At 40.7% G+C, this 24,093-nt stretch overlaps 3 pseudogenes; 1 reads left to right on the top strand and 2 right to left on the bottom strand.

Annotated features, from left to right (window-relative positions):
- Positions 1-22,411, bottom strand: LOC116635068 (annotated as a pseudogene).
- LOC116635071 lies at positions 17,569-17,830 on the top strand (annotated as a pseudogene).
- LOC116635244 lies at positions 19,330-19,886 on the bottom strand (annotated as a pseudogene).
- Positions 22,412-24,093: the final 1,682 nt, after the last annotated feature.

Genomic DNA, 24,093 nt, shown 5'->3' with positions numbered 1-24,093 from the left:
TCAAGGAGCAGGCTGACAGGAGCCAGATCCAGAGGGCTAGAAGCCATGAGCCTTTGTGGAGTCCCTGCAGCTGGAGGAGGGCTGTCCCCAGCTTCCTCTTTCCCCCACAGAGGGCACTGGCTTCAAGTTGGGAGGGGGTTGAGGACTGAGGAGGGCTGGAGAAGGATAGGTGGTAGGGCCTCCTTTGCCCCTCCTCTGTTGAGGAAAAGGAGACCATAATGTACTTCTGGACAATGCCAGGGACCAAAGGAAGGTGGGGGTGCTCTTGTGGCAGTGGAGATCAGTGTGACAATGGGCTGCCCACTGGGAACAATGATGGTGACAGGAGAGGTAGTGCTAGAACCTGAGCCAGAAGATGAAGTGCTGAGGGACTATTGATTGGGTGGATGAGCCACTGGAGGACAATGACATTATAATAAACTTGGTTAGAGGAGGGGAAGGGTGAGATGGGGCAGCAGTTCACACCCCTACCAGTGTCTGGATGGGCAGTGTGGTGGCATCAGGGACCTTCAGCAAACCAGAGGTCCTAGGGTAAAACTGAGGGGCCTGCAAAAGGTCAGTATGAACCAGTGCTGAGTGGTGGTCAGAGTGGTCCTGTTGACCTGCTGAGCCTGCAAAGCAGCCTGGGCCACAGCCTTGACCACATGGGAGGAGAAGAGGAGTCCAAGGGACCCAAATTCTGCCCCACAGGAATCCTGATTATCAGATGGTGGGTGCAGCATTGCTGGTACTGGGGCATAGTGTTTCAGGAGGAGGCTCTGCATGTGGTCAGCTCAGATGTGGTTGATGTTGCTCACCACAGGGCCATCCAGAACACTGCAGATCCACTTCCCTTCCTGCTGTATAGCCATGGCAGAATCAGAGTCTTAATCATATCATGTCCCATCTCTGCCGAGCCTGAGATGGAGCCACAGTGAGTTGTCCACGAGTCTTCTCAGTCCACCTAGCTCTTGGTGACGGTCATGGTGATCTGGGACTGGATGTTGTTAGTGATTGTGCTGAAATGCTTACAGATCTGGGCCATGAGGCAGGTGGCAAACCACCCAGTGATTGTCCACATCTGACTGCAGGCCTGGCTGTCTGCCCAAGAGGCAGATCATCATACCTGGAATCAATTCATGTGTGGGTTTTTCTAGATACAGTGCAGGGCGATCCTTCAGTGCCTTCACCCTGCACATGAGATAGATGATTGGGGCCAGGTTGTTCTGCACCACATTCACATTCCCTTTTTCCCTCTTCTATGGCAGTTACAACTTTGATTTCAGTCCTCAGAAAAACTTCAGGTTTTGGAAACAAAATGTCTGCTCCTTTTCCAAATCCCACATTTCGAAAAGCATTTTTAAATCTCAGTCTCAAACTCTGCACTCCAGTACTGCTGTTGAGACATACAATTGTTTCCTAGTTCATATAATCTTGGGTTTTATACATACACATACACACACACACACATATGCATATATACAAATATATAAATACCTGATGCCAGATTTTTCATAAATACTCTAGCTATTATAAATATTGTCTCCTCAGAGAGTTGTTTTAGCAAATTAACGCAATGTATTAAAACCAATTAAAATCAAATAATTAAATCAATTAAAATCTCCTCTGAGTTGTTTTAGAAAATCAACGCAATGTATTAAAATCAATTAAAATCAACACAATCAAGAAAATTTCATGGGCTCACAACAACTTTTATTTTGGAATTGAACAATTATTAAATTGTATCTAACTCTGGACTACAGATTAATTATACTCAGTATTTCCTAAGGCTTCATAATTTTTTTTCAACCTTTAAAGAAAAAAGCAAGCCGGTTGCAGAGGCACGGGGGTCATGAACTCTGACCCTGCAGACAAGAACAGTAACAATCCTCCTTCCTCAGAACCCCAGGGCGCCCCCAGCCGGTCCCCATGCCCCGCCCACCACGGCGTCTCCCCTCTGGCCCATAGCCTTGCAAGCCGCCCCCCTCACCCCGGCTCCCGCCACCAGCCACCAGCCACCAGCCAACGCGCCTGGAAGCTCGGCCTCTTGCGCCCTGCCCTCCGTCCAGGGCCGCCCACCACAGATGCCATACCTGCTTCTAGGCCACTTTGGTGCCAAATTCCGAGTTTCTTTGATGATTTTGCTACAAATTTGGAAGGGCTGGTTCAGCAGAGTGTAGGTTGCGGCACAGCACACACAGATCGCTTGCAGGAATCTCCCCAGGTAGGCCAGCCCCTCCCGGTGCATCCAGGCAACCTCCGCGCACCCTGCGGTAGCCCGGCCTCTCGGAGCGTTCAGGTTGCGACAGACCAGCAGACAGGACAGAAGATCCAGATTATCACCGCAGTGAGCACCTCTGGATTCCGCAAGCAGCAGTTCTTCCTCATCAGCTGGGACTGAGAAGGTGATCCTGGCTTCCCCAGAGACCTCCAATGCCAGGCAGCTCACTCTCACCACCTGGGATAACCTCATCCTTGGCAGGATCCAGATCATCAGGGACTCTGCTTCTGCGGAGGGTTTCCTGTGGAAGGCCCACATCCAGTAGCCTCAGGTGGTGTAGTACTATATGGTCTGGGGCCACAAAGCCCCTGGCTGTCACTATGGGGCGGTCAGTTCTGAAGGATGCAAAATGTATTCAAAAGGGACATTAGGAAAAATTTGACCTACAGCTGTCAGAGCAACTAAGACTGCATCATCAATAAGCACCACCAGAACAGCTGTCAGTTTTGTTGAATGAAAAAATGCTCAGAGATGGGTATGGAAACGTAATCTACACAGTGTGAACAGAAGCCCTTTGGGGTGGGGAGAAGAAGCCTTTTGATGTGCCATGGGAGAAACCAAGCAATTGTGCTGCTTCAACTAAGAAACAGATCTTCTTGATCCAGGACACTTGTGAACATCCAGGAACCTTTGATACACGGGGATGGTATGGTTCTCTTGACCATGTATTCTAAACCTGAGACAAGCCAAGGGGCTCTGGGCATACTGGCAAATGTAGGAGCCTCCCCTGCTGATCTAAATGAATCCCTTAACAATGGTAATGCTTCGGAAGTACTGTGGGAGAACCAGTCTGCAAGTGAGATTCCTAGAGCATTTGATACCTTAGCAAAAGCACTTAATAACACAGACAGCTTCATGTCTCCAAGCCTCGCAGACAGGACAGACACTAGTGGAGGAGGCAGCATCCACGTCATCATTGGAGACCAGTCCCCACCCATCAATGAGGTCAAAGGCACCCTATTTGAGAGAGAGAGAGAGAGAGAGAGCACATGAGAGGGGGAGGGCCAGAGGGAGAAGCAGACTCCCCGCTGAGCAGGGAGCCCGATGCGGGACTTGATCCTGGGACTCCAGGATCATGTCCTGAGCTGAAGGCAGTCGCTTAACCAACTGAGCCACCCAGGCACCCAAAGGCACCCTCCTTTTAGACACTTACATCCCATCTAGGGTCACGATGCCCAGCCCCATTCCAGAATACCTCAACATGAGCTGCATCTGCAAGTCTACATCCCACTTGCTTTTCCTCCCCACGCAAGAGCCCAGGTCAATCTCAGCAGTTCAGACACTTGGTCAGGAATGTAACACCGGCCTCATGCTGCCCTGCTAGAATGAGCCCTTCACCCTTGGCCTGACCCAGTGTGCCCAGTGGTGAGTCTCTCCAGTATCTTAGCAGCCACCATCAACCACCTGCAGAACCTCAGCACCCAGGAAGATAAACTTGCTGGTTACTGGATAAAGCAAGTCATAGAGCACATCTGGAAGTGTCAGGACTTTCTGTTAACAGTACGGTGGAGCTGGATATAGACAGCTAGGAATATGCATACCTTAAAGCTATAGTTCTCTTTAGTCCTGATCATCCAGGTTTGACCAGCACAAACCAGATTGAAAAATTCCAAAAAAAAAGCAGAGGTGGACTTACAAGACTATGTTCAAAAACCCTACTCAGAAGACACCCACCTTCTGAGTGGCCCAGATTCTCATCTATCTGCTGGCACTGAGCTCCAACATAATAGAACTTAATTTTTTATTATTTTTTTCATTTTATTTATTTATTCATTTATTTACTGGTCTCACTGTCAATGTTTTGATAGCATAATTCCCTATATGCTCAAGATGGAGATGACAGAGTACAACGGCCAGATCACCAGAGACAGTCTCTGGTGCACACCCCACACCTGCTGAGGAGCAAAAGAATCTTCCCAGGACCATTCAGATACAAAGGCAACGAAGTAGTGGTATTTTGGTATATACAAATATTCCCAGTATGTTAGCCATTTCCTAGCTGGTTTCTTCTTATTTGTTAATCCCAGACAATAGTAACCAAAAGACTAACGAGATCCTTTCCTGCCATAAGAAATGTTTCAATGCCTTTTGATGACACAGATTTTGGAACAATCCTTTAACTTAATTTGTATTTAGAAATTCTCAAAGGGCAAAAAAACAATAACAGATTTTTATAATATCATGCTTGGACTGAGCCCCGAGGCAGACTCCCTGCTCAGCCGGGAGTCTGCTTCTCCCTCTGCCTCTCCCTCTGGCTTGTGTTTTCTTCTTTCTCTCTCTGTCAAATAAATGGATAAAATCTTAAAAAAAAAGAAAAAACCTTAAGATAGACATTTACAAATAATTTACCATTAACATTACATTTAATGCTCAGCTTGTCACCTAACAAGTTTTATGAACAGCATTTTTAAGAACTCAAACGTAAGTAGACAGGATGATAGAATTCAAGCCAATATTCTCCCAACCTCTCCCAAAGAAGAATAAAACCACAAAGGATTACTATGTCCTTTTGCCTTGTACTTATAGTAATTTGCATTAATATGGCACATGATGGTTTTTCTCATATTCAATAAAGCAGCTAAGTGCCCATTAACAGTTGTTCCTTAAAAAGAAAAAAGATTAAAGCTTAGCAAAAATAAAATTTTCAGAGATCTGATTTAAAATTTCAAGAGGTAATGAGATAACCTGTGCTTTTATTTACTCATGTGTTAAGTGTGATATAGTCCAACATGTAGTTACTTTTTAAAAATTATTGGCACTTAAAATTATTTCTATTCAGTAAATTTCACTTACCTATGCCATTATTATTAGGCTTTTGGTGGAAATCAAAATCAGTACTACATGTTGAGTGATGAAAATACTCTAAAATTGATTGTGACAATTGTTGCAAGTATCTGTACATGTTGAAACAGGAATGTGTGTAAAATTAACACTAGAACTATTACATGCCGACTGCTTATTTTTAAAGACAAGAATTACCCATACCCACATAATGCTCTTATTTCACCTGTCAATCCTTGCTATTATGTTGCCCTTTTATTGAGGCAAAAAAAAGGGAGGGGGAGAAATACCAATTTCTAAGGATTCTTATTTTTAATTGAAAGTTTTATTGAGATAATTTTATTTTTTTTAAGATTTTCCTTATTTATTTGACAGAGAGAGAGAACGCACACAAGCAGGGAGAGTGGCAGGCAGAGGGAGAAGCAGGTCCCTGCTGAGCGGGGAGCCTGATGCGGGACTGGATCCTAGGACCCTGAGATCATGACCTGAGCTGAAGGCAGATGCATAACTGACTGAGCCACCCAGGCACCTTATTGAGATAGTTTTAGATTCACATGTAGTTCTAAGAAAAAATACAAAGATCCCTTGTACACTTTGCTTACTTTACCCTAATGGTAACATTTTATAATACTATAGTATAATATCATACCCAAGATATAGACATTGATACAATCCACCAATCTTAATAAGATTCCTGCAGTTTTACTTGTACTCATCTGCTGTGTGTGTAGGTGTGTATATGTGTGTTAAATTCTGTATTATTACCTGTGTAGGTTTATGTATCCACCACAGTCAAGATAAACCACAGGGACCTAAACATAAGAACTAAAACTATAAACTCTTAGAAGAAAACATTGGTGTAAATCTTTGTGACCTTGAATGAGGCAATGATTTCGTAGATATGACAACAAAAGCACAAACAATAGCATAAATAAATAAATAAATAAATAAATAAATAAATAAATAAATTTGGACTTTATCAAAATTAAAAATGTTTAAACTTCAATGTATACCATTAAGTGAAAAGACAACCTACATAGTGAGAGGACATTTTTATAAACATATGTCTGATAAAAAGATTTTTATCTAAAATATATAGAGAACTTAAAAAACTCTTACAACTCAATAATAGAAACAAATAACCCAATTCTTTAAATGGACAAATTATCTCCATAGACCTTTCTCTAAAGAAGACATATAAATGGCCAATAAACATATGGAAAAATGCTTGGTATATTGCACATCAGAGAAATGCAAATTTAAAAGTAAATGAGATACAATATCACACCCACTAGGATGGCTGGACTCAGAAAGATAATAACAAGGGTCATGAGGATGTAGATAAATCTGAACCCTCATATTCTGCTAGCAGGAATGTCAAATGGTGTGCCTGCTTCAAAAAACAGGCTGGCAGTTCCTCAAATGGGTAAATGTGAAGTTACCATTGACCCGGCAATTATACTCTTAGATATATATCCAAGAGAATAGAAACATATGCCCACACAAAAAATTTTACACAAATGTTCATAGCAGAATTATTCATAATAGCCAAAAAGCAGGAAAGACCTAAATCCAACATATGAATGGATAAATAAACGTGAAAAATCTATACAATAGCATATTATTCAGCAATAAAAAGGAATGAAGAGTGCATATGTGCTACATCATAGGTGAATCTTGAAATTGTGATGCTAAGTGAAAGAAGCTAGTCACAAAAGACCCTATATTATATGATTCCGTTGACATGAAATATGCAAAATAAGCAAACATATAGAAACAGAAAATAGATTAGGGATTGCCTGGGGCTGAGGGAGGGGACTGGGGAGAAATAGGGAATGACTTCTAGTAGTTATCGGGGTTTCTTTTTGGAGTGATGAAAATACTCTAAAATTGATTGTGACAATTGTTGCAAGTATCTGTGAATATACTAAAAACCATTGATTTGTACATTTTAAATGGGTGAACTGTATGGTGTATAAATCATAACACAGCTCTTATTTTTTAACGGTTAGAAAAAAAATAAATCTCAAGTGTCCTTCATGTTGCACTTTTATAAGCATACTCACCTTCTTCCCAACTGTCCCTATCCCTGTTTCTATTCGGTGACAATCACTAACCTGGCTTCCATTTCTAAAATTTTGTTATTTCAAAATTGTTACATAAATGGAATCATACAGTATGTAACCTCTTGGGATTGACTTTTTCTACTCAACATCATTCTTTGGAGATTCATCAAAATTGTTGCATGTATCAACATTCCTTTTTATTTGTTACCCTTGGTATGAATGTACCACAATTTGTTTAACCATTCACCCATTGAAGGACATCTGTAATGATTCCAGATTTGGGCTGCTACAAATAAAGCTTCTATGAATATTTATGTACAAGTTTTTGTGTAAACCTAAGTTTTCATTTCTCTGGGGGAAAATGCCCAAGAGCGCAATAGCTGGATTATATGATAATCACATATTTCATTTTTTAAGAACCTACCTTTTTTCCAGAGTGGCTATATGGTTTTACATTCCCACCAGCAATGTATAAATGATCCAGTTTCTCCACATCTTTACCAGAATTTGGTGTTGTCATTATTTTTTATGTTAGTCATTCTGATAGGTGTATAGCTGAAATCTCATTGTGGTCTTAATTTGCATTTCCTTGATGGCTAATCCTATTAAACATCTTTTCATGTGCTTTTCTACCATTTGTTTATCCTCTTCAGTGAAATAAATGTCTGTGCATGTCTTCTGCTTATTTTCTAGTTAGGTTGTTTTTTACTGCTGGGTTTCAACATTCTTTATATAGTCAAGATGTAACCCTTTGTTGGATAGTGTTGTATTGTTTTCCTATGGCTGCTGTAACAGATCACCACAAAGGGGGTGCCTTAAAACAATAGAAGTGTATTCTCCCCCAGTTCTAGAGGCTAGAAGTCTAAAATCAGGGTATCCGCAGGGTATTACCTCTTGAAGAAAAGCCTTTCTTTGCCTCTTCCAGCTTCTAGTGGCTGCCAGCACGCCTAAACTTATGGTCATCTCTCTCTCTCTCTCTCTCTGCTCAATCTTCACATCTCCTTCTCCTCTGTGTGTTTACCTGGTGGCTTTGCATCACTCCACTCTCTACTTCCATCTTCACATCATCTTCCTTTCTCTGTGTATTTGTAAAATCACTGTCTGCCTTTCTCTTACAAGGATTCTTGTGATGGCATTTAGGGCCCACCTGGGTAATCAAAAATAATCTCCTTATCTCAAAATCTTTAGCTTAATTACATCTAATTAATTAGATATGATTAGGCAAGAAAATTATCCCTTTTATTGTCACATTCTATGTATTTTGAAAACATTAATTAATGAAAGTTTTTTAAAGACTTTTTATTTATTCATTTGAGAGAGAGAGTGTGTGAGTGAGAGCACGAGCGGGGGGGAGGGTCAGTGGGAGAGAGAGAAGCAGACTCCCCGCTGGGCAGGGTGCCAGATGCAGGATTCAATCCCAGGACCCCGGGATCATGACCTGAGCCAAAGGTAGACACTTAACTGACTGAGCCACCCAGGTGCCCCTAATAAAAGTTTTAAAGAAAAAAAAAAAACCCTGTTTCCAAATAACACAAGTTCCAGGGATTGGACTTGATATTTTTAAGTACCCTTTATTCAGCCTACTACAGGTGGTTTGCAAACATTTTCTCCCAGTCAGTAACTTGTCTTTTTATCCTCTTAACAGGACCTTTCACAGAGCAAACTTTTTTTCATTTTCATGAGGTACAATTTATCAATTCTTCCTTTAATGGATCATGTTTTTGGTGTCCAGTGGTTTACCTTTTTTAAGATGGCCTACCTGAGAAGCATATAGGTGAGACCCATCTATTTCACAGCGCTGGCTGAAGAGTCATGTCTGCAATCCAAGGCAGTTATTACAGGAGTAAATGCAGGCTGAAATGGAAGTTAAAGCAAATTTATTTGTGGCCTTTTTGTATGTGAAGGCCTTGATGGCAAGAAAGCATACTAACACAGATAAAGCTATATTTTAAAAGGCAAAAGACAATTAACTAAAGGGAACTGAACCCAGCCAACCTGTCCTAGCATATAGTAGCAAAGGAGTTAGAATCAAACTGAATCTTGAGGAACAAACTAACAAAGTAATTCTAGCATAGATCATGAACCTGAGAAAAAATATAGTTATAAAAAAATTATTGCAACAATTGATGAAATTTGAATACAGACTGTAGGCTAGAAAATAGTGTATCAATGTAAAATTTTCTGATTTTGATCATTGTACTGAGATTATGGAAGAGAATATCCTTTATTCCTAGGAAAGATATGTAAGGTTTTTACCAGTAGGAGCACTGTGTCTCCTACTTACTTTCAAATGGAATAGATCTGTTCCCAGGTAGAGATACAAAGGTAAATCACTCTCCAGAAAGGAGATTAGGACCTAATGGTTGAGAGGGTGGATAACCAAAAGAGACCAGTTGTTCTAGAATTGGTCATTTACAGCAGTGGTTCTCAGACTTGGCTGTATGTTAGAATCACCTAGAAGCTTTTAAAAATCCCTAGTGCCTAAGTTTCACTCCATCTATGTACTTACCAAATCAAGCTATCTGGGGATGGGTACTAGATAGTAATTTTAAAAGTCCCCACATGATTACAGTGTGCACCAAGTCTGAGAATCACTGTCTTAGAGTTTTGCTACTCAAAAGATGCTCCACTGACCAGCAGCATCGGCAACACCTGGGAGCTTGTTAGAAATACAGGATCTCAGGCCCAGCCTTACATCTAGTGAATCAGAATCTGCATTTTAACAACATGGCCAGGTGATTTATGTGCACATAAAGGTCTGATGAGCATCAGAATCACCTGGAGAACAAATATAGATGAGAAAGGCCCAGGCTTGTTGAGGTAGGATAAGGCCTGCACCTCTGTGTTTTTACCAAGTTCCTCAGTGAAAGAGTTTGACTGACTATCGCAATCTGTCTCTTAGGTAAGGTAAAATTTATCTTCCCTCAGTGCACATATCCATTCTCCCAGTCTGGCAAAGTTAGCCAACCACTGTCAGATGGAATAATTCACTATTTAATGTTCTGCAACTTAAGCAATTTACTAGTAAAATCTACAAGTGCCTAGAATTAACCATATTTTATTTTTATTATAACTCCATACTAAATCATGACCAAAATCTTATGCTATTAATAAACAATGCATTTCTATTTGAGCAAAATAATATTTAAAGGAAAGAATGCTGGAAAAATAGTAAATTAGAATGGTTTCCTATTGTTTCACATTGCACAGGAAGCTGATATATTTCATATGTAGCTAGACATGCTAATATAATACCACTGCCATAGGTAATCTAAGAAATAATTAGTTTGGAGTTTTACAAGTATGTGGACATCTCTTGACTATTCCAGAAACCACCTTCTAATTGTTGTACCGCCTTCACCATTGGCCTCTTTCTCAGTTATCAGCCCCCTTTTGTTCTAATACCTAGTGCCATCTTAAAGCAAAATTACCTTCTCTCAGCACATGTTGCCAGTCTAGTCTTTCAGACCTAAAAAAGACCTTGTTTATTTGAAGAAAATTGTTTTGAAAGAAATTATAAAATAACATCAAACGGAATTAAGATTTCCAAGGATAAACACAAATGTGTCAAAATAGAGTGTCAAATGTAGACACTTGAGAATATTTATATAATAGAAATGAATATTGAATAAATATGTTTCTAGTCAACATGAATAGAGTTGAGTGTGTATGATTTAGAGAGTTTTGGGGGTTTTTTTTAATGAAAGGAAAAACTGTATCAGAGTTTCAATCTCTGTTTAATTTCACTTAAAAATTGGAGTTAGAGGGTGGTGGAAAAAGGTAGCAACTGAAATTTCAGAGTTTCAGGACTTTTAATGCAATTTTAAAATAATCTTTCTGATTCTGTTGTTTTTATCCCTCCTTTGCACTAGAATAATTAGCTATACAGCTCTGTAATGGTGGTTAATTTAGGTGAGGTGGTTAATGAGGTGAGGCAGGAATATATTGTCAAGGGGAAATATAAGAAACCACTTCAAGAAACTGTGAGACTTTCAATAAATCACATAACCTCCAAAATCTATAACTAAAAGGAGATTGAACAAAACAAACTAATTTTAATTCAACTTCAACATTCTTATTATTCCTTTAATACTTATAACTTTCACTGATCTATAAGTGCTTCCTAGTTCATTACATCAACACATAACACAAAAGCAAACTTATCCTTAAATAGCATAACATTAGTGATTTGTGTTTATAACACAAAGCTTTAATGAAAATGACACATCTTGAACAGACATTCTCCACAGAAGACATACAAATAGCCAACAGACACATGAAAAAATGCTCCACATCACTTGGCATCAGGGAAATACAAAAAAAAAAAAAAAAAAAAGAGATACCACCTCACACCAGTCAGAATGGCTAAAATTAATAAGTCAGGAAACGACAGATGTTGGCGGGGATGAGGAGAAAGGGGAACCCTCCTACACTGTTGGTGGGAATGCAAGCTGGTACAGCCACTCTGGAAAACAGTATGGAGGTTCCTCAAAAAGTTGAAAATAGAGCTACCCTATGACCCAGCAATTGCACTACTAGGTATTTACCCCAAAGATACAAATATAGTGATCCGAAGGGGCACCTGCACCCCAGTGTTTATAGCAGCAATGTCCACAACAGCCGAATTATGGAAAGAGCCCAGATACCCAGATGTCCATGGACAGATGAATGGATACACAGACAATGGAATACTACTCAGCCATCAAAAAAAAAAAAAATGAAATCTTGCCATTTGCAACGATGTGGATGGAACTAGAGGGTATTATGCTAAGCAAGATAAGTCAATCAGAGAAAGACAATTATCATATGATCTCACTCGTATGTGGAATTTAAGAAACAAAACAGAGGATCATAGGGGAAGGGAAGGAAAAATAAAACAAGACAAAATCAGAGAGGGAGACAAACCATAAGAGACTCTTAATCATAGGAAACAAACTGAGCATTGCTGGAGGGAGGTGGGCTAACTGGGTGATGGACATTAAGGAGGGCATGTGATATAAGGAGCAGTGGGTATTATATGACTGATGAATCATTGAACTCTACCTCTGAAACTAATAATACACTATATGTTAATTAATTGAATTTTAATTTTAAAAAACCCATAGAACATATAATACCAAAGGTGAACCCTAATTTAAACTATGAACTTTGGATAATAATGACATATCAATGTAGATTCATCAGTTGTAACAAATGTACCACTCTGGGGCAGGATGTTGATAATGGGAGAGGCTGTGCATGTGTGGGGTCAAGAGGTATATAGGAACTCTGTACTTTCTGTTCAATTTTGCCATGACCCTAAAATTGCTCTGAAAGTTAAAGTTTATTAATTTAAAACAAAAAACAAAAACAAAACAAAAAAGAAAATGACACATGTCTGGGAGGTGTGTATTTCCTCCCCTGTGGTATGCCTATGACATTCATAACAAATTGACAATGACATTATTTCCCGAGTACAATACTAACTCAGAATCCTTCTCAACACAAAGTTCAGACAGTCATTGCTTCATTCATTCATTCATTCATTCATGCAGCAAAGTTTTTTTTTTTTCTGTGCCTCTTCTGGGATCCAGTATAAAACAAGACAGACACAGCTCCTGTCATCATAGAGCCTACACATTTTAGGAAAGAGAGACATTGAAATAAGTAATTAAGGCATGATGTAATGTGACATGAAAGATGAAACCATTTCTGCTATACCAGGTTTAGGATTTAGACTCCTCTTAAGCTGCAAGCTTAAGAAAATATGTCATGTGGGCGCCTGGGTGGCTCAGTTGTTAAGCGTCTGCCTTCGGCTCAGGTCATGATCCCAGGGTCCTGGGATCGAGTCCCACATCGGGCTCCCTGCTCGGCAGGAAGCCTGCTTCTCCCTCTCCCACTCCCCCTGCTTGTGTTCCTGCTCTTGCTATCTCTCTCTCTGTCAAATAAATAAATAAAATCTTAAAAAAAAAAAAAAAGAAAAAATATGTCATGAAACTTACACAGTTCCCTCTACAAGGACTTCCATTCATATTAGATATTGTAAAAGGGAGATTTGAAATGTTCATTATAGCTGTACACACTGCTACTCCAATAATATTCTATTATTAAGAGAGAAGAAGGGATATCAGGTAGCCAACAGAGTTTCTGCCTTAGTGTTTAAAAATACATTTGTTCTATAAGGCACCTGGGTGGCACAGTCAGTTAAGCGTCCAACTCTTGATTTTGGCTCAGGTCATGATCTCAGGGTCCTGAGCCCTGCCTTGGGCTCCATGTAGTAGATAAGGTCTCTTCTAATAAGGTTCAACTGCAATCTTTCATTGATGTCTTTTCCAATAAAACAAATCTCTAGGTCTTACTATATGGGACCCATTGTCTTCTTTTGGAAGTGGATCTCAGAAAACTTTTTGGATTGGTGGAAATAAGTATTTGAATATTTCATTTGTGTCTTACAATAATGAACCATATCATGATTATTTAGGACAGGATAAATAAGATGAGGTCTCATTTCAAGAGGCAGTATTGCAGGTAGGAGTTTCCATCTAAGTAGGGCTCTATATAGTGTGAGCAATCAGGTATTTAATAAGAGGTATTTCTATGGAATCCAAAGAGAAACAGGTTCACAGTTGGAGCAAATTATAAACTAGTTTATAAATGAGTTTCTGAGTCTAAAGAGCAGTCAGTGAAGAACATTTCTAGATTTGAGCTGGAAGCACCTTTAGATGGTGAAATGAAGATGGCAGTTTCAATCTGATGGATTTTCCTGGTTTGCGGCTTTAACATCTGATGATATCAGGGTGTTCTGGTGAACTGTCTAAGCAGCCTACACAGAGATAGGTATGAAGATTGTGCATATATGATCTGTTGTGATGATACCTCTGAAGTTTTGCCTGTTTTCCTTTTTCTATTTTGTTTTGTTTAACATTCCAAGTTCTCCCTTCCATCTGTATTGATTTCAAGATTTCACACAGAAAACTCTTGGGGATTGGAACAGCAGCAATTGTATCACACTATTTTAAGAACTTCAAGTTTCAAAAACAAATTGCTTTTAAAGTTCTGACTTGAGTTAGATACAGGGACAAAAATAGCACACACTTGAAGGTTACCTGGTCTAAAATGGTGGCAATATTTTCCTTTACAGAGTAGTTTTGTGGGTATATATTTTTAAAATACTCAAAAAGCCTCAACCTCAAGCAGTAATAAACATAAACAAAAGTGATTTAACTCTTAAATATTCAGAAAAACCTCTGTCCATACAAGTGAAAGAATAAGTTAACACTTTCACATGCATGCATACAAACATACATATGGATTTGTTCATACAAGTAGCTAAAATCTGCTATTGCAGCCCTCATGTAGTTGTCCCCCTTTAGCTAGTTAGGACATGGACAAAAGGGCAGTTTTGGTTTTCAGTGATTCTAAGTCACAAGTGTAGGAGAAAAGTGAGTTTGAAGAGTTGTAGCCACATATAAGAGGACTCGAACTAGAAGAAGCAGAACTCACGGTCCAATACAGTTTACAGGTTAATAACAAAACCTCAAAGACAATGAGCAGAAACATAATCTGTAATGGGCACACTATAGTTTTCTAATGAAATGCAATTTTTCTCTCTATAGTCACCTCATTTTTACCAAAGACAATTACAGTAACTCTGATTTGTTTGTGAAATAAGTCTAGTCTCATCAGATCTGGCCTGGTTATTTACACAAGTGCAGCAAGAATAGTGATTTTATGCACATTTAAGAATATTAAATTTCAGTTAAAGTTTTGCTGGTATCCAAGGGGCTTCATTGGCTCCATAAAGTCAACTTTAGTTTCTTAAAACTGTCTGGTAATAATCAATCTCAGATTAGGTTTTTAAAAGTTTCTTGAGGCTAAGATGTGTGAAAGTTCAGTGAGACCCAAAGTGAATATAAAAGTTCAAAGATAAAATCATTAAGAATTTTGAACAGAACAGAGAGCCCAGAAATAAACCCATGATAATATGGTTAATTAATCTTTGACAAAGGAGGCAAGAATATGCAATAGGAAAAAGACAGTCTCTTCAACAAATGATGTTGGGAAAACTGGACAGCCACATGCAAAAAAATGACTACTTTCTTACACCATACACAAAAATAAACTTAAAATGGATAAAAGACCTACATGTGAAACCTGAAACCATAAAAATCCTAGGAGAGAACACAGGCAGTAATTTCTCTGACATGAGCTGTAGCAATATCTTTTTGGATATGTCTCCTAAGGCAAGGGAAACAAAAGCAAAAATAAACTATTGGGACTACATCAAAATAAAATCTTCTGCACAGCAAAGAAAACAATCAACAAAACTAAAAAACAACTTACTGAATGGGAGAAGATATTTGCAAATGATATATCTGATAAAGGGTTAGTATCCAAAACATATAAAGAAAGTATACAACTCAATACCAAAAAAAAACAAAAAAAACAAACCCAAATAACCCAATTAAAAAATGGACAGAAGACATGAACAGACATTTCTCCAAAGAATACATACACATGTCCAACAGACACATGAAAAGATGCTCACCATCACTCATCTTCAGGGAAATGCAAATCAAAACCACAATGATACAACCTGTCAGAGAGCTAAAATAAAAAATTCAAGCAACAACAAGTCTTGGCAAGGACCTGGAGAAAAACAAACCCCTGTGCACTGTTGGTGGGAATGCAAACTGGTACACCCACTGTGGAAAACAGTATGGAGAGGCGGCGTGGATGGGTGGCTCAGTCGGTTAAGCCTGAACCTTCGGCTCAGGTCGAGGTCCAGGAGTCCTGGGATCAAGCCCTGCATCGGGCTCCCTGCTCAGTGGGGAGCCTGCTTCTGCCTCTCCCTCTGCTGCTCCCCCTGCTTGTGCTTACTTCCTCTCTCTCACTTTCTGTCAAATAAATAAATAAAATCTCTAAAAAAAAAAAAAGGAAACAGTATGGAGATTCCTCAAAAGATTAAAATTAGAACTACCATTTGATCCAGTAATTCCCCCAAAATACAAAAACACTAATTTGAAAAGATATATGCATCCCTATGTTAACTGCAGCATTATTTACAATAGCGAAATTATGGAAGTAATCCAAGTGTCCATCTATAGATGATTGGATAAAGAGATAAATACACACACACACACACACACACACAATGGAATATGACTCAGCCATAAAAAAAGAATGAAATCTTGCCATTTGCATCAACATGGGTGGATCTACAGAGTATAATGCTAAGTGAAATAAGCTAGTCAGAGAAAGACAAATACCATATGATTTCAATCATACGTGGAATTTTTTTTTTTAAGATTTTATTTATTTGAGAGAGAGAGAATGAGAGAGAGCACATGAGAGGGGGGAGGGTCAGAGGGAGAAGCAGACTCCCTGCCGAGCAGGGAGCCCGATGCGGGACTCGATCCAGGGACTCCAGGATCATGACCTGAGCCGAAGGCAGTCGCTTAACCAACTGAGCCACCCAGGCGCCCCTCATATGTGGAATTTAAGAAACAAACGAAAAAAGACAAAAAGAAATAAACCAAGAAACAGACTCTTAACTATAGAGAACAAACTGACGGCAGAGGGGAGGTGGGTAGGGGGTATGGGTGAAATAGGTGAAGGGGATTAAGAGCACACTTATCATGATGAACACTGAGTAATGCATAGAATTGTTGAATCACTGTATTGTCACCTGAAACTAATACAACACTGTATGTTAACTATACTGGAATTAAAATTTTTCAAAAATTGTTAAGAATTTCATGATGGCAGGGCGCCTGGGTGGCTCGGTTGTTAAGCGTCTGCCTTCAGCTCGGGTCATGATCCCAGGGTCCTGGGATCGAGCCCCGCGTCGGGCTCCCTGCTCAGCGGGAAGCCTGCTTCTCCCTCTCCCACTCCCCCTGCTTGTGTTCCCTCTCTCGCTGTATCTCTCTCTGTCAAACAAATAAAATCTTTAAAAAAAAAAAAAAAAAAAGATTTTCATGATGGCAGGGGTGCCTGGGTGGCACAGTCTGTTAAGCGTCGACTTTTAGTTTTGGCTCAGGTCATGATCTCAGGGTCATGAGATCAAGCCCCATGTCGGGCTCTGTGCTAAGCAGTGTCTGCTTGGGATTCTCTCTCCCTCTTCCTCTGCCCCTCCCCCATCTCTCTCTCTCTCTCTCAAATCTTTTTTAAAAAAAGGAATTTCAAGATAGCAACAGAGCACTAAACGAAGTATGAAGCCCTTCTGAGCACAGAGCCCCAAGTATAAAGTATGTGTGTCATGGAAGCCACTTACTGAGCATCCTGAACACGATATGGCAATGAGGCAACAAGAGACACAGATGGACACACATATTGCACGTTATCTCATTTGCTCATGTGCATGTTCCATTGTCTTATCAGACTTCACTTACAAATCACAAGCTCAAATATAAATTATTAAGCGTTTCAAGCTTTTCTCTTTTTCGCCACCATCCTGCTGTGTGTGGCTGACCGTTTCTCGCCATGTCTTCTCACAAGACTTTCAGAATCAAGTGATTCCTGGCCAAGAAACAAAAGCAGAATCATCCCATTCTCCAGTGGATTCGGATAAAAACTGGTAATAAAATCAGGTACAACTCCAAGAGGAGGCACCGGAGAAGAACCAAGCTGGGTCTATAAGGCATCACACATCATGAGATGACACACCTAATTGGCACCACATATTTAATTAAGCTGCATGAAGATCATGTGTTCTATCACTCTGTAAACATCCTTCCTACCTGGCCAACAGACATGTTTTATCAGGGAAATGATTTTTCTCTGTTACTATGCCTCTGCACCAGTAGGTTGGTTCAGTAATAAATGTAAGACCTTTCAGGGGGAAAAAAAAAAAGAAAAGGCATTTCAAAATGGTAAGAGCAGAACCTTAAACCAAGTACAAGGCCTTTCTGAGCACAGGTCACATGCTCATTAAGCCAGCCCTGTTCTCACTTTCTAATTCACACCTTCTGGCCTCAAGCAATAAAAAAAAATTTTTTTTTAATTTAATTTGTGATCCTTTCTCCTATTATTTTTTTAATCTTCTCAAATGACTGTCAAATTTAATAAATATCCCAAACTGCAATTAGTTTTATCATCTTTTCAAATCAAACAAGCAAACAACTGGATCCACAATTTATATTACCTATTAATTTTTCCTATATTAAACATCTATCATAGTTGAAACCCGTTAGAGTACTTAATCATTCCAAATAAAGTTTATAAAATCACCTCCATAATAGGTAGCTGCCCTTTTGATTTTCTTCCTTTAACTAAACAAACTTAATGCTTAAGATTTTCCACTTTGGGCTCTAGCAGTACTTAGTGTTACACTCTGTTCCAGACTTCTTTAGTTATAGAAAAGGAATGTACCCTTTTTGTATTCTTTCAGAACAGTGTTGAAAGGCAATATCACCTACTACATTAGGTACTTTCTTGTAAGGACTACTCTATTGCATGTACCTCAAGTTCATTTTATAAAAGTCACACATTAACTCATCATCATTGTGTGTTCCATTAGAATAAGATTTCTTAACCAGGAATTACCAGAAAGTCTTGGGGAGGGGTAAGGGGGGGTCATCAATGAAGGCCCCCATGTTTTGAGTCCCAGGATTTTTCTGAAAAGAAAACCATAGCTTTAGCAGATGTGCAAATGGGCCTATGATCCTCCACACCTCCAAAATTTTAAGAATCACCTCACTGGATTCTCTTACTTTATAAAGCTTTAATGTATGAGACTGGTCAGTATAATTTGACATCATCCAGTATTTAATCCTGTTTTCCAAAGTTCTGTTGCCTCTAGTAATTTTATAAGCAGAATTAGACACTTCGATTCTACTTTTGTGTTTTTAGGATACAATTTTTTTTTTTTTAAAGATTTTATTTATTTGTCAGAGAGAGAGAGAGAAAGAGCACACCAGCAGGGGGAATGGCAAGCAGAGGGAGAAGCAGGCTCCCCACCGAGCAAGGAGCCCTTTGTAGGACTCGATCCTAGGACCCTGGGATCATGACCTGAGCCAAAGGCAAACGCTTAACTGACTGAGCCACCCAGTGTCCCTTTAGGATAGAATTAAGCATACATTTCTAGCACTTAAAAGATTTTAAGTGTTGTCAAATATATTTGGATTATATCTTAACCATAGTACTTCACACAATTCATAATTTTAAATAAAAACAAATTAAATCACATCTGAATTTCTAAGCCTAAATATATTGTGATAGTAACACTTGGCAATTGTTTCGAAATTACTGAAAAGCATGTCCTTTTCTTTAAATGAACTTAGTGTAAAAGGCAGTGAAGAGGTCCTTATAAGGAATATCTGAATCTGGTGACTTGGTCACCAGCATTCAGCAAACTTGGCAAAACCTAGAACACAGCAGTAAGTTCTATGAAAGGCCGGTGAAGCTGGAGCATAACCAGTGGAAGACAATCAATGAAGGTACTGTCACAGCAGGTGGAATCATGAACACTGATACCACACAAAGTATGCAACATATGTCTGAAAAGGAGACATTCCAATTTTTTGCAGAGCAAAAATCTCCACTTTAATAAACTGATGACACCAGCGGAGATAAGCAGAACCCAAGTGGTGCAGTGAGGTCAGGAAACTACAGGACCCCATCAGTAAGCTAAGTGGTTCCTGAATGGAAATCCCTGCTTCTGAATGTGTTGCCCCTCTGCTAAAATTCTGGAGAGTAACAGACATGAAGATCCACAACAGAAACTGAATCCAGACCAACACAGTGGCTTTCAAAGGGTGGCAGTTATCCCAAACGTACAGCTCTGAAAAAAGCCTCCGCATATTCTTTTTTTTTTTTTTTTTTTTAAGAGATGGAGAGTGCAATGAGGGTGGGGTGGGGGTGGGCAGAGATAGAAGGAGAGAGAGAATCCCAAGCAGGCTCAACCCGCTCAGCATGGAGCCCGAGGCTGGGGCTCTGTCTCCCAACCCTGACATGGTCAAAATCAAGAGTCCTCGGCTTAACCAACTAAGCCACCCAGGTGCCCCAAGCCTCCACATATTCTTTAGATAAGTGAGCCTAGCAAATCTTTTGGACCACCTCAACTGATTTGTACGAACTGCAGCTTCTTGGTTAAGATGCCTTGCAATGTTTGTTTTTTTTTTTTCTGGCTGCAAATTTTCCACCTTGGCCAGGATGTCGTGTGGTAGACACGTGACTACGCAGTGTTGGGCCACAGTGGTGAGGCCAATGCAGGTCCACCAGGGCAGACCTATGGCGGTATGCACACCGAGTAGCAACTCCAACGCGCCCTGCACATGTGCCAAGGTGGCCAGGGCCCCTAACCGCTGCCAGGGCCACCTGAGCCAACTGCAGAGACTGACGCCACCACCCACACCAGCAGGGCAGACTGATTAATGCCGCCTGTTGAGGTTGGCGCAAGCAGCAGGCCCAAGGCCCTGAGCTGCAGTGCAGGCAGTAGCCGTGGCCACCTACCTCCAAGCCGGCACAGCATGTCTGCCCTGATCCTTTCTTCTTGATGCTTCTGCACATATAAGCCACATTGCCCAGAGTAGTAAACTAATGGAAGTGACCTGGCTCGTAACACTGGGAGAACAAGTTGTTGGCTAAAAACAGATGTTCTAATCTCTTCCACTCAAGCCAAGAAGGCGTGAGGTGAGGCCTAGACAAGGATAAGGATGTGAATGTTAGTTATCTTAAAAAAAAAAAAAAAAAAAAACCTTCATGATGAATTGATGCCTAAATTCAAAACAATTGCTTAGGTTTCATTTACTTATTCTTCTTTTGTCCCAGTGAATATCTACTAATAGCAAATTGCTAAATAGATGCTGAATACTTTTTTTTTTAAGATTTTATTTATTTGACAGAGAGAGCGAGAGAGCACAAGTAGGGGGAACAGTAGAGGGAGAGGGAGAAGCAGGCTCCCCGCCAAGTAGGGAGCCCATGCGGGGCTCGATCCCAGGACCCTAGGATCATGACCTGAGCCCAGGGGCAGACGCTTAACCATCTGAGCCACCCAGGTGCCCCAACAGATGCTGAATACTTAACTATAAACAGACATATATAGTTCCTAGCTTTATGCAAGTTGAATAAATAGGCAATGAATGACAAGTCACTGCTACACGGGGTACCAAAGGAAAAGTGCATGCAGGACACCAGGATGTACAAAGCAAGCTATTAAGGGGGCTTTGGGGACAGATAATTCACCTCTACAATGAGACCTGCAGCATGAATAAGACTAAGTGGGCCCAGGGGGAGGAAAGACTGCTCTTAACAAAACAGCATGGGCAGGGGCACCTGGGTGGCTCAGTGAGTTGAGCGTCTGCCTTCGGCTGGGGTCATGATCTGGAGGTCCTGGGATGGAGTCCCACGTCCGGCTCCCTGCTGGGCAGGAGCCTGCTTCTCCCTCTCCTCCCTGCTTGTGCTCTCTTGCTATCTCTGTCACTGTCTGTCTCTCTCTCAAATAAATAAAATCTTTAAAAAAAAAAAACAGCATGGGCAAAAGTAGCAAGATGAATTACAAGGAAATGAAAGAAAATTCAGAAGAGGTGAAACTAGAAACCACAGGGCTCTTTAAAGACCAAACATCTTTAGGAGTTTGAACTCCATCTTAAATGCAGTGGGGAGTCATATAAGTGCTTCATACTCAATCATATTTGCTTTGTCAAAATATCACTCTATGAAGAACATAAGGGAGTGGAGTCTGCGGTCAGAGTAGCTACTGGTACACAGTCCATAGAAAGAGATTAGGTATTTGGCTGTATGGAAAATAGTGGGGTTTGGACGTGAAAAAAATACTTAAAAGGTAGAATTGACAGGACTGGGTGACTGACAGGGCATGGAAAGGGTGAGGGAGAATAAAAAAACCAGTAAGGAAAATTTCCCAGACTTCTGGGTCAGTAGCTGTGTGGATGCCAGTGCCATTTCCCGAGGGTTAAAGAGCCAGAGGTAGCCAGACAAAGAAACTGGAGCTGAATATTTCAGATATCTGGAACTTCCCTAATATCCCGTTAATCCAAAATGTGCTAACTATTTTGGCTTTAATGGCCCTACCAGATGCCTCTGTGCAGCAGGTCGACTGCTTGAGCGGGCAAACAATCAAGGAGATTCTTCTCACAAGAGGGAGCCCACGAGTACAATCTCAAAGACGGGAAGCTGCTAGACTAAAGTAACAGGAAGCTTTTGAATGCCCTAAAATACGCACCCTTAAAGATCTCGCAGCGGCTCCACCCCTAAAAGCCAACGACTCTGATCAAAAAAGTGGCGACAGGTCACCGCGCAGACTAGTGACTCCGCCCTCCCGGGACCGGGGAGCAGTAGACGCCCGGATGTGAATGCTCGGAGTGAGTCACGTGAGGTACCCGGTAGGGCGGGACTCTGATGCGTCCTTCGCTGCGCCGTCGCCTCACGTGACCACCTCTCAGCCAGCCAATGGGTGAGCACGGCGGAGAATTTCGAATGTGGCCGTGTTAGCCGGCGGGAGACAGTAGACAGAACCTAGACCCGGAGGGTCCGAAGCGCGGGATACACCGGTCGGACCGCCTCGCGGAACTTTGGAATGTGAGGAGGAGGGCGACAGCTGCGGCAGAAGTGGTGGCCAAGGTACTGTTTTGGACGTGCGTGTGGGAGGAGGGTTTCCGGGCCCTCTTCCGGCAACCCCCCCCCCCCGACTTTACCTGAGCCCTCCGGAGAAAGGAGGCCACAGGTTTTTCAGGTGTGGAACAGGGGTGTTGTGGTCCCTGTTCCTCTATTTTCAGGAGTGTCTCTGTCGTTCCAAGTTCGGTGTCCAGAAGCTCAGGCTGTGGCGTGGGATTGATCCGGTGCCTTTCTGTGTTCATCCACCCGACTTGCGCTTTCCGACGCTCCAGTTTCCTCTTCTGTTAACTACTGGGGTACCCTAACCTCATGCCTTGCAGAATTTTGTGGATTAAGTGATGTGTAAAAGCATTTACAGTAGTTAAAAGCCAGGCTTAATGTAAGGGCACACAAACTGGCAGCTGTTCTTTGTGCAGCGCGATACCGTTGACCTTGTTTTCCTTCTTCGGTTATCCTGGAGAAGCTAGCACTGATCAGTGTCCTACCTCGCTGCTTCAGCAGCAGGAATGATGAAAGAATTATGACGGAGATCAAATATTCCAGGTTCGTCTGAATCCAGACCCTTTACCTGAATGCACACGGACTCTAATCCCACACTGACCTGTTTTCATTCGCTCCCCCCACCACACCCCCTGTTAATACCATCGGCCTGGACAGGGAACTTCTGATACGGCAAATTTCTTTTGTGATTTTAAGTTGGTTAAAGGTAATAACAAAGTTTTTTAGGTAAGGCTTTGCTAAACTAACTTGATCAGTTACTTAATCTGTATGGCTCTCAAACATCTCCAGTTCGAACTTCAAAAATTCCATTGTGATACATTGTCTTATACAACCCACTTAACATTAGTGCTTTAAAAAAAAATAGTTGTGCCTGCTCTACTAGACACATCTCAGCATATGTTGTATCTACACTGTCAGAGAGAAAATAATGAGATTTACAATATCTATATTTAACACCCCCAGTGTTTAGAGGAAAATAAGTAAGGCCTGGAGAAAATACTCAAGAAAATGTAAGATTGAGTAAAATATTTGACTAACTTAGAGGAGATGGAGGTATCTTTTGTAGTGTATATGTAGTTGTAGGAAACAAGAATTATTTTTGCAATTTTAAGATCTGCAAAGTGCAATCTAGGGTAAAAGATATTCATGAAAAGTAGTTTGATATGCTTAGTAGCAGAATATTGAAGCAAATCTGATTTGCTGCATTGAAAGATTTGAGTGTATTTATGTATTAATACACTAAGTAGCATATGACACTATCAGCACTTGTTTTGCTACTTTTAACTATGTAGAACAATCATTATTTATTGTGTTGTTTGCTATATTCATGACTTACTAGGAGCTAGCAGACCTGAGTTTTAAAAATAACTTTGAGAAAACTGGCATGTTCCCCTGCCTCAGTACCTATTCCTTCTAGTTCTAAAATTGTTATAG

The sequence above is a fragment of the Phoca vitulina genome, unplaced genomic scaffold (assembly GCF_004348235.1).
Source record: "Phoca vitulina isolate PV1807 unplaced genomic scaffold, GSC_HSeal_1.0 scaffold10, whole genome shotgun sequence".
Classification (NCBI taxonomy): domain Eukaryota; kingdom Metazoa; phylum Chordata; class Mammalia; order Carnivora; family Phocidae; genus Phoca; species Phoca vitulina.
This window is presented reverse-complemented; position numbering and strand designations above follow the sequence as displayed.